The sequence below is a fragment of the Schistocerca nitens genome, chromosome 3, assembly GCF_023898315.1.
Source record: "Schistocerca nitens isolate TAMUIC-IGC-003100 chromosome 3, iqSchNite1.1, whole genome shotgun sequence".
In the NCBI taxonomy this organism is placed as follows: Eukaryota; Metazoa; Arthropoda; class Insecta; order Orthoptera; family Acrididae; genus Schistocerca; species Schistocerca nitens.
In genome coordinates this window covers 783,751,654-783,768,037 of record NC_064616.1, presented here as the reverse complement: position 1 = coordinate 783,768,037, position 16,384 = coordinate 783,751,654, and the positions used below count along the sequence as shown (strand labels likewise).

Below are 16,384 nucleotides of genomic sequence, written 5' to 3'. Positions count from 1 at the left end.
CTTTCAGCCCTTACGACGCAGGTCGCTCTTATCATAAGCCAAACATTTTTGATACGTAATGTGCGAACTATAACAGCAAAATTACAAATTGGTATCTGAATAACTAGAAATTCACCGTTTTTGAGATTTCCCATCATTTATTACTTTGACCTTGTGCAAAACCAATTTTTTATTTTTCTTGTATCACCTAAGCAACGCTGAAATAGAGTTCCATACTGATGCCAGAATGCACTGAGAACGACGCTATAAATATTCCAGGGACTGAAGATAACAAACATAGTCTTACTGGAGGACTTTCAGTGGGGACGCTTTACTGACGAGAAATACGCTCGTAACCAGGTTAACGTCAGAAATAAAATGAAGAGAACAGCTTGCATTGGGATACAAATGGGAGGAAACTCGCAATGCTTACGAGCATTCACCGGAAGTGAGTCGTCAACAATGCGGAGAGCGTGAACTAGAATCGCGCCGCCAGTGCGCGATGTTGCAAAACTGAAATGCGTGGCGAACATGTTGCTAGATTTCCTATTCATATTGCTTAACACATTCAAAATAAATATGTTGCCGATTCCTTTCCACAAAGTCAAAAATTTTTCGAAGTATGCCGATGACAGCATTGGCAAGCATCAAAAACATCATCATTTAAGCAGCATTCGAAAGGTTTCTTTCGGAAATTTAAACTTTTATTTTACGTTTTACTATGTCATCAGTCGGCTTCATCTCAACTGCAAATTTTGCTTTCTAAACTAACAAATATTCTTCAGTTGACAGTTAAAGCGTGAGTATCTGACAAATGAAACATAACCAAAAGTTTCACAGAAAATTTATGTTTTTTACCAACATGTATTTAAGATTAAAATCTCAATATCACCACGGCTCCTCACTTGATGTTACATCCTCGTGATCAGTTTCTTCACCCATTCTGTTTATATGCTATGGCTATCCAACACAAATTAGAAATAGGAAATTCCAAGACCGACTCTACTGCAGAGGCGAGGTAGCTGCCCGTATAGGGCGATAAAATTTGGAGCCGACAAATTTGAGGCTGAAAGTCATAAATTTTCTACCGTTTGGATTTTCTGTTCACTCACGTTGTTAGTTTTACTCTATTGGTGAGCTCGACAGTGACATATGCAAGTGAAACACGTAGCTCTCCTTTCTCCGTCCCCTCCTTTCGTCCTACATCCATACCGCGATGCGTTGATTTTATGTTATTTTGGTGGTAAACGGGAACATTGCCGACCTGCTTTGGCAGTGAGTTAGGTTTTAAAACAACATGTCACAATACCACGATACAAAAAGCCATACGAAACTGTTGGCAGTTGAAACAAACACGCATCAAGGAAAAGCAGGAACAGTTCACGAAACGAGACAGTAAGGGCCGTCTTTTAGGAAAAGAGGGGGCCGAGCGGTTCTAGGCGCTTCAGTCCGGAACCGCGCTGCTGCTACGGTTCAAATGGTTCAAATGGCTCTGAGCACTATGGGACTTAACATCTGTGGTCATCAGTCCCCTAGAACTTAGAACTACTTAAACCTAACTAACCTAAGGACATCACACACATCCATGCCCGAGGCAGGATTCGAACCTGCGACCGTAGCAGTCGCGCGGTTCCGGACTGAGCGCCTAGAACCGCATGACCACCGCGGCCGGTGCTGCTACGGTCGCATGTTCGAATCCTGCCTTGGGCATGGATGTGTGTGATGTCCTTAGGTTAGTAAGGTTTAAGTAGTTCTAAGTCTAGGGGACTGATGACCTCAGCTGTTAAGTCCCTTAGTGCTCAGAGCCATTTGAACCATTTTTTTTTTAAACTTGCAGTCCGATCAGTGATCTTCTAGAACTTTGTTGACATATTTACTTATCACTAAATTTCGTAATTCGTTACTGGTAGTTCTGTGTAATACATTACAGTGCAGTAGTGTAATTATATTCCAAGACATGTAGAGACTTCTAGGTCAATCCGTTAAATATCTGCAAAACATAATAAACTTGTATAACCAGTTATGCTACTATGAATATTATTTTCCTTTGAACTACAGGCCTATTTCCGCTATACAGCCATCATCTGGTTATCTGTAATGGAATATATTATAAATTTTGATACATTTGTTGTATTATATGTGAATTACTTCAGAATAATATGATTTCACATACGTTTTGAAGTCCTGACTTCCATGTAGTATTGTTGTTCCTGTTGCTGTCTATATGCTACTGATTACATTTTACGTTAATGTAGTAATAATTACCAGTTTTTTAGTATTTTCTGACATTTCTTTTAGTAGTGGTAATAAACAAATCTTAGTCTACAGTTGACATTTAGTGACAGAAGTGTGTCGGATGATCTGCGATTTTGCATGGTACATCAGCTTATTGACAATTACGTTAGTGCTGTCACAAAATTTCAACTGTAAATTAAGTTTATTTCTGACCATTATTAATGCAATGTCAGTGCATAGCACACAACTGGTTACTACTAGAAGAACAATGAAAGAAAATAATCCGTAAAAAACGAGACAGCATCAGAAATAACTAAATCACTGACCATCTATCAAAACTGCTGTCACTAAATGTCAACTAGAGACTGAGATTTATTTCTGACCATTACTAAAAGAAAAGTGAGAACACACTACAAAACTCATTAGTATTGCTACATTAACGTAAAATACGATCAGTAACAAATAGACAGCAACAGAAACAACGATATTGCATGAAAGTCAGTACTTTAAAATGTATGTAAAATCATAATATTCTTAATTAATTCACCTGTAGTAAACCGATGTACCAAAATTTATAAGATATTCTATTACAAATGACCTAATGATGGGTGTGTAGCTGAAATAGGCCTATAGCTAAAATAAAAATAACTAACGCGTAACTAAAAAATTGTTCAAATGGTTCTAAGCACTATGGGACTTAACATTTCTGGTCATCAGTCCCCTATGCTTAGAACTACTTAAACCTAACTAACCTAAGGACATCACACACATCCATGCTCGAGACAGGATTCGAACCTGCGACCATAGCAGAGGCGCGGTTCTGGACTGACGCGTCTAGAACCTCTCGGCCACACAGGCCGGCCCAGCGTAACTAGTTATACAAATTAATTATGTCCATGAAAGGCATTTATTACGCAGCAAACCCAGAAGATTACAAATTATCTGCATAACGTTTCAAGGTATTTTTGAGAATACCGCACAAATATTCAACTTCAAGTCAGCGCCAATGTGCAGAAGCGTTAAATAATGGCTCTATGATGTAAAATGATGACTTTAGTGCGCATGCTAGGCGACACCGTACATAGTATGGTAAAAAATCTTGACCTAATGCACTCTTTTTAATGTTCAATATGATCTTTTCCTTGTAAAAATAGATTACACTAAATATGTTTCTAAGAACTTTGAAAAAATAAAGCGGAATCTTGAACCAAATTTTATCAGACGTTCGTTAATATCACTCGTGCGAGTTCGTGTGACTTTACGATGAAAGCAGAAGTCTGAGATAGCTCGAAAACAAATTTTCCATGTGTTCAAATTTAATTGTGGCTGATCTTCTTTTCAGATTCAAAATCAACGACACGTCCTCTCATATGAGCTGCAGACTCTAGAAGAACGATGGAATACCTTTAGCGTACTCTCGGCGAAACTGAATCCTTACAGCGTCCGAATTGTTACTGATGAGAAAGACGAAGAAGTAAAATTGACGGAAAAATGACCTCAGTAATTTTGCGCTATAGCCTCCGTAGATTTTAGAAAATTTTCTTCTTTATGCAATACTGGTCAATATGAAATGAGTTATAGCAAGCAATTCACATGTTGTTATAATCTGATTTCAGCTGTTTTCTCGGTGTGATATGAATGCAGTGAAAGATGATCAACCAAATTAAAGATGTATTTTCCTACTCAATATTTTTATGAATTAATTAGTTGTCTTACGTTGTCAGTAATGATCTCAGATGCCCTTGCACTCTGTACTGTAGCTAGCCAGTAATAACTCGCCGGCAATACGGCGCTCTTTGAACACGAATTGGATAATGACCTCAGGTACACTAGGGCCAGTATCGTGATGCGACATCCAACTTTCTGTTTCACCGTAACAAGGAATTTACTGAAATTTAAAGCCTCTGAAACTTTAATAAATGGAAGTGTTTTTTCGATCTAAGGAAGGCTAGATACTCGCCTACCGACCTATCCACCGGAGACGGAAGTTGCTACTTTAAACGAAACACCCACGACGGTGGTGTGAAATAAACGTACTTAAAAAAGAAGGGCCATGGTCAGTTCAAAAATGGTTCAAAAGGCTCTGAGCACTATGGGACTTAACATCTCAGGTCATCAGTCCCCTAGAACTTAGAACTACTTAAACCTAACTAACCTAAGGACATCACACACATCCATGCCCGAGGCAGGATTCGAACCTGCGACCGTAGCGGTCGCGCGGTTCCAGACTGTAACGCCTTTAACCGCGTGGTCACACCGGCCGGCCATGGTCAGTTCTATAAATCGGCCTCAGGACTTAACAATCTTCTTTTTTTTTGTGCCTTTGTCTCGCATCTACGCAGGGTCGGCATGTTATTAACAGATTTGGCATGGTTAATGTAAACGGTGGCCGGATATCTTCCTGTAGACACATCGTTAACCCCATTGCTGCGTGTCGTGTGGTTCATGTGAAAGAGTGCGAAAGTTTTCTAAATGTTTGCGAACTGTCTGAGGCGGGACTTTGGTACTAGCACGGTATTCACCTAACTGGATGTGGGAAAGCGCCTAGAAACCTCATCTAAGCTGACCGGCACACCGAGCCTCGTCGTTAATCCGTCGGGGGGATTCCCCCGTCCAGGAAGCGGCGCCTTAACACCCACGGCGGGTGACCTCAGGTATTAATAGTCAACAAGATCTGACATCTGCTATCTGGGTGGCATCCATACGATGATGAAATCTAAGGGTCTAAAAAAATTACTCGCAGCTCCTCATGAAGACGTCTAAGTGTTGGATACTTGGAAATTTACACATTCCGTAATTATGCGTGGTAAAGATTTCACACTCGTGACTAATGAAAAGGTTATAAGACATGATGACATAATATTTGTAAAAGTTTTCGTTTTCTCGATAGAACCAGTCATTCAAAAATTTGTATTTATTCCCGACGCCCACTGTACTTACGCAGTAAATGCTCGTAGCTATTTATCAACAGTTTGGATATGTTGGAAAACCTCTTGTGAGCCTATGATGCCGCAGATATGCTGTTCTCGGTAACATTCGTTGTACCAATTGCATAATGCAAGAACCCACATCGCAACTACCAAATTCCCGATTATTGTAGTGCAACTCCGTGGTCGGGCATAAAATCATCATTAGTGATCCACTTGTCTATAATATGTAGTGATGTACACAAACCATCCTGATGAATCAGTCTATCTATTAGTGAAAACCATATCAAAATCCCTCCAGTAGTTCTTGACATTAGCCTTCACGTATAGACAAAAAAACGCGGTAGGTGACTTTAATTTGTTATATGTATGGAGGATAGCTGATCTGATACAGTCAGTTACAACCGAATCAGTGCGCGCATCCAGGCTAGAGGGAGTGAAACGTCATGCTGATACGTGGACTTATGCTCTTAAGTTCTTTGTAAATTTCACACGATTTTGCAGTCACTGAAATAACATCTCACATCATTTCAATCTGTGAATTTTCATTTCGTTTCCTCCTCTCCTTCCGGGTGTTTAAATTTTTTGGCTAGGCAGTGTGGAAATGTAAACTCACTTTCTTAAAAATGTGTTACAGAGGCAATAAATTTCACGCAGCAACATGTCACGACAAATTAACATAACTGCTCGACTGGCAGATCTAGCCGTAATGTCAAGACTGTGCAGGCTTACTCGTGATCAGATTGCAGCTTCTTGAGTGAGGTACAGGGTACATCCCCATTCTTACGTAAGTCATGTGAGCAACAACAGTTGGAAGGTAGGAGACGAGATACTGGCAGAATTAAAGCTGTGAGTAGCGGGCGTGAGTCGTGCTTCGGTAGCTCAGATGGTAGAGCACTTGCCCGCGAAAGGCAAAGGTCCCGAGTTCGAGTCTCGGTCGGGCACACAGTTTTAATCTGCCAGGAAGTTTCAACAGCAGTTGCAGCTTATTTTACTTGTTAAACTTTTATTGAGGAGTTGTTTTGTTTGTCTTTATAACAGAAGAGATTTCAATCGTCTGTATAATAAGAATAGATTCTAAATAACTTCTAGTTTTGTGAATATGGAAGAATGATCTGTTTTTTATTAGACACTTTGCTAGTTGTTAATATTAATCGTTAGGAAAAGAACATAGGGGTCGGACCAACTGTTTCGCAAGATTTTTATTTTCTTCCTTCAAACGTTTGTTTGTTGCTGCAGAAGCGTGTATTGAGAACGAGATTGTGATTTGCTTGGATGAGCGTGGAAAACCGCGTAAAAATCACACCCCACGGAATTTCATCCAGGTCTCGCTCACTGTATACGTTCCACCTTACTAGTGATGCATAGTGATGCGTTTTTCTGTCCAAACCAACCTTTATCATATACAGAATCGAAACTTGGTGAAGGAGCTGGCAGCAGTCTCCCGACGTAAATAAATGTAACATACTGCGCCTAACTAGTCGGAAAGACTTTATAGTTCATCCGCATTGTGAATTGCCTGTGGCAGTCATTTATTACCATTAAGTCCTATACCATATGTGATAAATCACTGAAAACAGTAACAACCGTAAAATATGCATGCGTAAACGATGGAGCGCTTTAAAGTGGAAAGACTACACAACGCTGAGGGAACACAAAGTCGGTCTGAGATTTGTTGGAAGAAACATAGGGAAATGCAGTTCATCCACAAGAGAAATGACGTACAAAACATTCGTTCCAGTGATCCTTCAGTCTTCGTCGTTAATCTGGTTACCTTACCAAGTATAATTAATACGAGAGATAGAGATCATCCAAAGAAGAGCAGGGCGTTTCCTCAGGGGTTCGTTTAGTAAGCGCGAGAGCATCACGGAGATGCTCATCAAATTTCATCTGAAAAGGCTGCATGCGAGGAGTCGTGTATCACAGAGAGGATTACTGTTAAACTTCCGAGATCCTATGGCCAAGAAGAGTCAAGCAACGTATTACTTGCTTCCATGCACATCTCGTGAAATGATCACGATCCGGAACTCAGAGAATTACGAGAACGTGCTGAAAAGTAATGCCTCCGATTTTTTTAGGTGAAAACTCGTAAAACTCTTTACATAAAACGAACTTTATTCTCTTTCTACACCTTTATTCTTCATGTCTACATATTTATTTCTCAACATAACCACCGTGGCGACGAACACATTTCTCCCGATGACAGACCAGTTTGTTGACACCGTCACTGTAGAATTTTTGACTTTGTTGATGGAGTCACAACCTCACCGCTGCTTGCACCGATTCATCACTATCAAAGTGAGCCCCTCGGAGGAGTTCTTTAAGTTTTGGAAACAGACGAAAATCGGATGGGGCCAAGTGGGTACTCTATGGAGTAACAGTGAAGCCAAGGCGCCGGGTTGTTCCCGACGTCGCAGCGCTCGTGTGTGGTCTGGCACTGTGCTGAAGGAGAAGATGCTTCCTGTGTGGACGAACTCATCGAATCCACGGTTTCAGTTTTCTGAGGGTCTCTCACGTACCGACATAACTACGTTACACACCGCCACGTTACACGCTACAATTCGAAGCCCTGGAGCGGCAGACGGTTGCAACTTGCGTCAACGTAGCGGGAAAGTCGACCGATTAATATGCATGACATTTACTACCTCAACCGATGTTGAGACCACAATAAAAAATTCGAAGGCATTACTTTTCAGCAAGTCCTCATAGAATCCACACGGTGGCCTACCGTTAGTCGTTCTTCCCACGCATCATTCTCAAATGGGACAGGGAAGGAGGGAAACGACAGTGATAGCAGAAGTACCCTCCACCACACACCGTAAAGACGCTTGCCAAGTGTATAAGTAGATATAGATGTGGACGACCGCTTGATTGTTCTGAAACTCTCCTAACCTGCTGTTTAAAACATGTAGCACTATTTGCATTTCAGCAAATTCAACTGTTTTCTCAAACCTTCACTGTCACAGCATCTTTTGTTCTTTAAGGCAATTTGCATCAGAAGAATCAGTCAATAGTAACATTACTTTCAAGGGTGAAATTCGACATCACCGAAAACAATATTGCGATGGTTTTACATTCGTTCGTGCAGTTACGTCATCCCGACCTGTGTAAGTACTGTGTACAAGACACATTCATAAAAGAATAAGATCAGCATTTCATTACACAGCAGTGATTACACAACTGACGATAAGTGGCGAAATTACCTAAGCTACCCAACACAATCCGTGTAAACCAAGACACTAACAAGTCATACACGTAATACTGCGACCGCATGTGCAGTATAAGTCTGTGAAACATCTGCTACGACGGCATGCTTCAAAGTAATACCTTTGAATTTTTTATGTGAAAGCTCTTTAAGCTTTTTAAGTAAGACTAACTTTATTAACATTCTACATCTTCATTCTTCGTGTCAACATATTTGCAGCCCTCTGTCCCTTGAGATCTCCGATTTGTAGTTTGTAACATGGCGGTGTGTAACGTAACTATATCGGTGCGTAAAAAACAGCGTGCTGTAATCGAATTTCGGATTCGAAAAATATGACAGCATATGGAGCACCTCTCATTCACCATGCAATGCTAGACCACACAGGAGCGCTCCGACATCTGCAACAATCGGACGCCTTGGTTTCACTGTCATCGATCATCCTCCATACAGTCCCGACTTGGCCCCATCCGATTTTCATTTTTTGCCACAACTAAAAAAACACCTTCCAGAGCTTCACTTTGAGAGACATGAAGCGGTACAGGCAGAGATGAAGCAGTGGCTCCATCAACAAAGTCAAAATTTCTACAATGACGGTATCAACAAAGTCGACTCGACACGAAGAAAAAAGATGCAGAATGTTAATAACGTTTGTTTTATTTAATAAGCTTTACGAGTTTTTACGTAAACAATTCTAAGGCTTTATGTTTCAGCACGCCATCGTAATAATCATGCTAATTAGATAATCAGTGTTATATAGGCTGCACCAGAATTAATAGCGAAACTGGGCATGAGTGAAAGTATGTGCTAATACGAGGGCTATTCGGAAAGTAAGGAACGGCAGGTCGCGAAATGGAAACCACAGTGAAAATCAAAACTGTTTTAATTGCAATAGTTAGCTACAACTTCCAGCTACTTATCTCCATAGTCGCCGATCCGACCGAGACGTTTGTCGTAGTGTTGTACCAACTTTCGAACACCCTCATTATAGAAGGCAGTCGCCAGTGCTTTCCGCCAATTCTCTACGCTGGCCTACAGCGTGTTGTCTGTGGCAAAATGTTGTCTGTTCATGTGAGCAGAGATGAAACTCGGAGGGAGCGAATTACGGGTTGTATTGTGGGTAATCAAACATTTCCAATTGAAAGTGACGCAGGAGCATTTTCATTGCCCCTGCAGAATGCGGCTGAGAATTGTCTTGAAGAAGAAAACGCACAACAGTTATGTAACGTTGGCTGCATAGCTTCAGGCGAAATTTCTCACCAGGCCCTCGTACTTGGCGGGAGACACTATTGTTCTAGGTATCTTTATGTGCTCCCTGTGGGCTCAGAACTAAAAAGAGCGACGTAATGCGATCGACAGGCATACTAGAGACAGTGCCCAACAAACCTGTGCAAAACTTCATCTGATTTTCACTGTGGTTTACATTTCGTGACCAATCGTTCCTTACTTCCCGAATAACCCTTGTAGGAACAAAAACGTTTCGGTAAACATGGATCCATTATCTGTGAGATAATTGCGTGCGTGTGGTTGTGATTTGCCACTGACTTCAATAAGAAATATTGTCTTAGTACTAATGTAAACATTTCGACTAAGACCCAGCTAATTGTGCTCACATTTCACCCATGGTCTACCTCAACGAAAAGTAAAATAATGCTTCCACACTTTACATGTTTTGAATTACATACGCCGATACCTGCCTAAGGAGAAGATCCACGTTTCCTCCTCTGATTCGGATGCAGTGCTACACATGCCTCTGCAGTGAGTAGCGAATTCTTTGAATTGCTGGATCATGTCATAAATCTAGACAAGACTGTCCATTTTACTGCTTCAATTCTTCAACCATATCAATGGGAGCACTGTACACTCCACTTTAAATACAACTCCAGACAAATATCCAGAGGACTAAGGTCACATGATCTTTGAGGACAAGGTACAAGCCCTGCTTGTATATATCCCATCTTGGACCATATTGACGCGTAAGATGTCATCTTGCATAGGCTGTAAAATGTCCTGGAGCCTCATCATACATGTACCACATTCCCATGGGTGAAACTTAAGACCAATTAAATTTCATTTCAAATACATTAGTACTAATTAGGACAATATTTCATAGTGAAGTGAGCGACAGCTCGTATCATCACATTCGGAATTATCTGACAAACGCCTCGTTTACTGAGACTTTTTGCTTCTGTTATACACTTTCGTCTGCCTCCGTAGTTCAGTGATCAACGTGTCTGACTGCTACGCGGACGACCCGGACTGGAATCCCTGCACTTCCTTGGTGAGAGGACTGGTATGGGGTGGACTCAGTCTGCTGGAGCTACTTGACTGAGAAGTAGCGGCTCCACGGTCAAGAACGTCAAACGCCAACAACGCCCCCCCCCCCCCCCATACCGCATCCAATGACACCGTTGGCAGAGGATGACATGGAGATCGTTCTATATCTCTTGGCGCATCAGGGCCAGATCGTGGAGCTTTGCTTGCTTTGGTTCTCTTTTATCATACACTTTCACACATGTCAGTTTTCGGTATTAATTATGATGCACCCTATAGCAAAGACACGAATAATAAATATTTTCCTATATGTGACATTATAGTTATTAATTTGGCAGTTTACTGTCAGCTGGTTGCATGATCGTGGGATATGGAACTCTTCCGCTCATAACGTTTCGTCCAGAGCTGCGCTGGACATCTTGAGAGGGACTCTTGATTCCGCTTAGTCTTTCTTGGAACAAGCAGTCCCACTGAGACGTCCAGCGCAGCTCTGGACGGAACGTCGCGAACGGAGAAGTTTCTTGCACCACGACCAAACAACCCGACAGTCTCACCAGCGACTAAGACATCCAGTCGTGAAAACCCTCATTGTATCATCGGTGTATTTTGACACTGTCCACCCAGCATGGCAGAAAGCTATGTGAGGGGTCCGCGTTCGATTCTCGGCTAGATCGGAGATTTTCTCCGCTAAGAGACTCTGTGCTGTGTTGTCTTCATCCTCATCTACACGGGAGTCGCCGCAGTGACGTCAGCTAAAATGACTTGTACCAGGTGGCCGGTCTACCCGACGGGAGGCGCTGGCCACATAGCATTTCATTTCATTGTTAAATTGTTTTATTTATTTAAGCCGATCAGGTAGGTAATTCAGACCCTCTCTTAGATCGCAACGGGGGTTTAAATATGCAGTATTTTTCATACCATATTTACTTAAGAAATTTCAATAATTCTAATGTGATAAAGTAGGACCCAAGGGTCGGTGCTGGGGCCACTGCTGTTTCTTATTTATATAAATGATATGCCTTCTAGTATTACAGGTGATTCAAAAATATTTCTGTTTGCTGATGACATCAGCTTGGAAGTGATGGATCTTGTGTGTAATATTGAAACATTATCAAATAATGTAGTTCATGAAATAAGTTCGTGGCTTGTGGAAAATAATATGATGCTAAATCACAGTAAGACTCAGGTTTTACAGTTTCTAACTCACAATTCAACAAGAACAGATATTTTGATCAGACAGAATGGGCATATTATAAGGGAGACGGAACAGTTCAAGTTCCTAGGCGTTCAGATAGATGGTAAGCTGTTGTGGAAAGCCCATGTTCAGGACCTTGTTCAGAAACTAAATGCTGCTTTATTTACCATTAGAACAGTATCTGAAATAAGTGACAGTTCAACACGAAAAGTAGTCTACTTCGCATATTTTCATACGCTTATGTCGTATGGTATTATTTTTTGGGGTAATTGCTCTGATTCAAAAAGGGTATTTTTGGTTCAAAAACGGGCTGTTCGAGCTATATGTGGTGTAAGGTCGAGAACCTCTTGTCGACCCCTACTCAATAGTCTGGGAATTCTGACATTGCCCTCACAGTATATATTTTCTTTAATGGTGTTTGTTGTTATCAATATTAGCTTATTCCCAAGAGTTAGCAGCTTTCACTCAGTTAATACTAGGCAGAAATCGAATCTGCATGTGGAATGCACTTCCTTGACTCTTGTGCAGAAAGGAGTGCAGTATTCTGCTGCATCCATTTTCAATAAGCTACCACAAGAACTCAAAAATCTTAGCAGTAGCTCAAACACTTTTAAGTCTAAACTGAAGAGTTTCCTCATGGCTCACTCCTATTCTGACGAGGAGCTACTGGAAGAGCTGAAAAATTAAGCAAATTCCAGTGTTACATTGTTGATTTTCTTTATTTAAACTTACGACTTGTCGCCTGAATATGTTTCTTATATTTCATTTTATCTGTTTCTAGTATCGTGTTATAGTTTCATGTACTGACTCGTTCCATGACCATGGAGACTTCTCCTTAATTTGGTCCCAAGGAACAATAACTAAATAAATAAAAAATAAATAAATAAGATAGTGGAGCATTGCTTGCTTCGGTTCTTTTTTATCATACACTTTCACGCATGTCAGTTTTCGGTATTAATTCTGATGCAGCCCATATCAATGACACGAATAATAAATATTTTCCTATATGTGACATTATAGTTATTAATTTGGCAGTGTATTGTCAGCTGGTGGTGAGTCTTCCGGGTTGCATGATCGTGGGCCATGAAACTCTTCCGCTCGTAACGTTTCGTCCTGAGCTGCTCTGGACATCTTGAGAGGGACTCTTGATTCTTCTTAGTATTTCTTGGAACAAGCAGTCCCACTAAGACGTCCAGCGCAGCTCTGGACGGAACGTCGCGAACAGAGAAGTTTCTTAGACCACGACCATACAGCCCGACAGTCTCACCAGCGACTAAGACATCCGCTCGTGAAAGCCCTCATTGTATGATCAGTGTATTTTGATACTGTCCGCTGTCTCTGCTGGATCGAAGATTTCCTGCTCGGAGACTCGGTGCTGTGTTGTCTGTATCCTCATCTACACGCGATTCGCCGCAGTGGAGTCAGCTGAAATGTCTTGTACAAAGTGACCGGTCTAGCCGACGGGAGGCGCTAGCCTCACAGCATTTCATTTCATTGTTAAATTGTTTTATTTATTTAAGCCGATCAGGTAGGTCATTCAGGCCCTCTCTTACGTCGCACCAGGGGTTTAAATAAGAAGTATTTTTCATACCGTATTTAATTAAAAAGTTTCAATAATTCTAATATGATAAAGTAGGAATCATTCATTATAACTGTTAGTTTTAAGAGCGATATTTTGTGAGTAAAAACCTCGTATAGAAGATCAGCTCCAAAACACATTACGTAAATAAACGATCGTTAAAAATCATGGTTTAGCTCATGAAATATGCATTGAAAATCACCTGTACGAATACTGCGGTATGACCTACTATAAGTCACACCGGTATACAAAGTTAAATGAATAACTGCGGATGCTACCCGATTCGAAAACTGAATGGAGATGGACACTGATTCTGAAAATGCGTTAACTCAGTTTTCGGTAATCAGGGACAAAATCTGCATCGATATTAATAAGAAACGGTTGCTGGGTTGATGACACAGAAAGCCTTCCTTTCTATGAAAACTGAAATACTACGCACTGTACTGAGGGTTGGCAGGTCGCGCGAGACGTAAACAGTGTGTCAGCTGGCGCTTACCTGTGTGTGTCTGGGGCGAGCCAAGAGAGCGCGGAGGCGGCGGCAGCTGTGGCAGGAGCACGGGAGCGCAGGAGCCCGGGAACACGTGGTGGGACGCGGCGCCCACTGCTGCCGCCCGCGCCAGCCGCCTGGGACGCTGCGGTCAGGGAAAGTTGGAGGGGGCACCGTTACCGGAACAGTTACCGCCCTGCTGCCCTGCTGCGTGACCTGCTCACCCGCCGCTGCCCATCACCCACAGCCCCCGGGCCACCCCACAAAAGGCTCACCTTGGCCCGCACGCATCGGAATATCACACGAAGGAATAGGTACAGACAACCGAAGCTACTTTCAGCGCTCTCTCTCTCTCTCTCTCTCTATGTTTCAAAGAGCGAGAGAAGAACCGTGTTAGAGGATTCGAAAGCGGTAGCTCCTAACACGCTAGCTATCATCAATAGCTGCATCCAGCAGTTCCAGCTCTGATCTGATGCTGTGCACCATCCAGACGACCGGAAGGTCATTGCGAAAGTCTTAGTGGGTAAAATATTAGTCATACCCGTAAAATAGCAAATTGGTCCCTCTGAAGTGCTGCAGATGGTGTAAAACCAGTATCAGGTAGCCATGTGACCCTCCATTGCTGGTGTAAGTTACAGCAATTAAGTGTTATTTACATTATCTAATCGAAACAGACTAATGGAAAAACTGGTAGAAGCCGACCTCGGGAAAGATCAGTTTGGATTCCGTAGAAATATTGGAACACGTGAGGCGATACTGACCCTACGACTTATCTTAGAAAATAGATTAAGGAAAGCCAAACCTACGTTTCTAGCATTTGTAGACTTAGAGAAAACTTTTGAAAATGTTGACTGGACTACTCTCTTTCAAATTCTGAGGGTGGCAGCGGTAAAATACAGGGAGCGAAAGGATATTTAGAATTTGTACAGAAACCAGATTGCAGTTATAAGAGTCGAGGGGTATGAGGGAAGCAGTGGTTGGGATGGGAGTGAGATAGGGTTGTAGCCTATCCCCGATGCTATTCAATCTGTATATTGACCAAGCAGTAAAGGAAACAAAAGAAAAATTCGGAGTAGGAATTGAAATCCATGGAGAAGAAATAAATAGTTTGAGGTTCGCCGACGACATTGTAATTCTGTCAGAGATAGCAAAAGACCTGGAAGAGCAGCTGAACGGAATGGACTGTGTCTTGAAAGGAGGATATAAGATGAACGTCAACAAAAGCAAAACGAAGATAATGGAATGTAGTCGAATTAAATCGGGTGATGCTGAGGGAATCAGATTAGGAAATGAGACACTTAAAGTAGTAAGTTAGTTTTCCTATTTGGGTAGCAAAATAACTGATGATGGTCGAAGTAGAGAGGATATAAAATGTACACTGGCAATGCCAAGGAAAGCGTTTCTGAAGAAGAGAAATTTGCTAACATCGAGTATAGATTTAGGTGTCAGGAAGTCGTTTCTGAAAGTATTTGTATGGAGTGTAGCCATGAATGGAAGTGAAACATGGATGATAAATAGTTTGGACAAGAAGAGAATAGAGGCCTTCTAAATGTGGTGCTACAGAAGAATGCTGAAGATTAGATGGGTAGATCACATAACTAATGAGGAGGTATTGAATAGAATTGGGGAGAAGAGGAGTTTGTGGCACAACTTGACTAGAAGAAGAGATCGGTTGGTAGGACATGTTCTGAGGCATCAAGTACTGGGAGATGAAGAAGCTTGCACAGGATAGAGTAGCATGGAGAGCTGCATCAAACCAGTCTCAGGACTGAAGACCACAACAACAACAATGAGAACTATCCAGACACGTATCAGACATTAATATGAGATGTGTCTACTGAAATATTACTGTATCTCATTGCTACCTATAAGAACCCCTCGGAGAGCATTAAAGATAAACACCAGTCCTAATTGCCTGATTGTAAAGTGACCTGTTTCCAAATTACATACAAAAATAACCACTGTTTCAGTATACATATAATTCGAAAATGATGCTTTGCTGATTAACATTGTTCTTATGTGAAAAACACAATATAAATGTGAAATTAATACTGTAACTTATCGAAAGAAATGTAGCACATGGTCAGGATGTACCAGTAAACCTATCATTATAAAATTACTACAACAATTTAAATATAACATATAAATAAAGCATGTTAATTGAATCTCTGATATATGTTAGCACTAAAATTCAGGCACTAGTTGATTTGTTATAAACAAATTTAGAAATGTAATTGTTACCTGTAACATAATTAGTCAGAAAATGTTATACTAGCTCGTAAATAAGTTGAAAATAGATTCACCTTGTTCAGCACTGAGATTGTAAATTTTTAGCAATGTGTATCTCATATTCGGTTTAACTTTTAATTGTGATTTTACATAAAATTGTAATTTTCATTGTAGGTAATTGTTAACAAAAGTATAAATAGAGGTCACGCAGTCGCCTTGGGGCACTCGTTTTTTGGCTAGGGTTGCGAGCAAATGTATTGTAGGCTCACTCGTTTGT

The 16,384-nt window shown here is 41.2% G+C and overlaps 1 protein-coding gene across 1 annotated transcript in view; it reads right to left on the bottom strand.

The window, feature by feature from the left end:
* Window positions 1-13,980, bottom strand: part of LOC126249763 (serine proteinase stubble-like) — a 398,895-nt gene extending 384,915 nt beyond the window's left edge. The window contains exon 1 of the mRNA XM_049951453.1: window positions 13,888-13,980. The gene's annotated coding sequence lies outside the window, so the exon portion shown is untranslated. The remainder of the gene's footprint in view (window positions 1-13,887) is intronic.
* Window positions 13,981-16,384: the final 2,404 nt, after the last annotated feature.